The sequence below is a fragment of the Dermacentor silvarum genome, chromosome 4 (assembly GCF_013339745.2).
Source record: "Dermacentor silvarum isolate Dsil-2018 chromosome 4, BIME_Dsil_1.4, whole genome shotgun sequence".
Taxonomy (NCBI): domain Eukaryota; kingdom Metazoa; phylum Arthropoda; class Arachnida; order Ixodida; family Ixodidae; genus Dermacentor; species Dermacentor silvarum.
Window position 1 is genome coordinate 101,370,750 of NC_051157.2, and position 1,020 is coordinate 101,371,769.

Sequence of the window (1,020 nt, forward strand, 5' to 3'; positions counted from 1 at the left end):
CCCCCCCCCCCCCCCCCCCCCCTGTATGGGAAACTGCCAGCGAACAGTGGCAAGGCTGATATATACACCCGTAACCCGACTGCGCCTTCTCTCTACTATTACATCTACCTCTCCTCAGGACTTGCACGTTGGTACAAGGGTTAGCACTGCAGTATCTGCAATGCTTTTGCGGGGGGTCACGAATAATTCTTGAGGCTAATGTGACGACGCCCAGGGAGCTCCAGAGGGTATTGTGGACATGCGACGCAATGGAAAGGTCCAAACGAGTTTCGCGCGTCGCCTTTGTTTTGTTCCATGCTCCTTCCATGTATATACACACTCTCCTCCCTTCCCCCGATGCGTTGTGCAAGACAGCAGCAGCAGCAGGAATGGAAAAGTCGAAGGAAGGGGAAAAAAGCTTCTCTTTAAAAGCGACGTGTTTGTGCTTAGCAGGCCTCCGAAAGCTGCAAGAACTTCTTCACAGCGTTGCTCCAGGCTACAGACACTTCACTGTTCATAGGCAACTCCGCATTTGACTCGTTTTGCAGATGTCACATAGCATTCCACAATATATAAATGGTAACATCTATTGTGCTTTCGGAGGCAAATACGGATATTGTACACTGGTAGAACAAGGCTAAATACTGTTATGTTGCCAGGTCAGTGTGCCTTGGGATAAAAACAAATTAGAGTTGCGTTTCTTAGTCGGGATACGCCTTTCTCGTTATAGTTAGCTGATCCTTGTGAGAAGGTAGTCTCCGTCTGACGACTAGCGCTTGTTCGTAGTCGCAGTACGCAGTGTCCGAGGTAGGGTCCAGGTTTGGGAACATAGCAGGCGCCCGCCGCCCACAGGAATTCCCAAACCGCGGTGAGACGTGAGAAGTAAATAACAATCAATTGGACCAAGTTGTGTTTCTTCCAATAGGTTTCTCGAAATCTAGCGTGGGATTTTTTTTGGGCAATGTCACTTGTATTAGTGTGAATTGATGACTTGGAAAATAATCTAACCAGTTGTAATGGAATCCGGCTGTGTGCGCATGT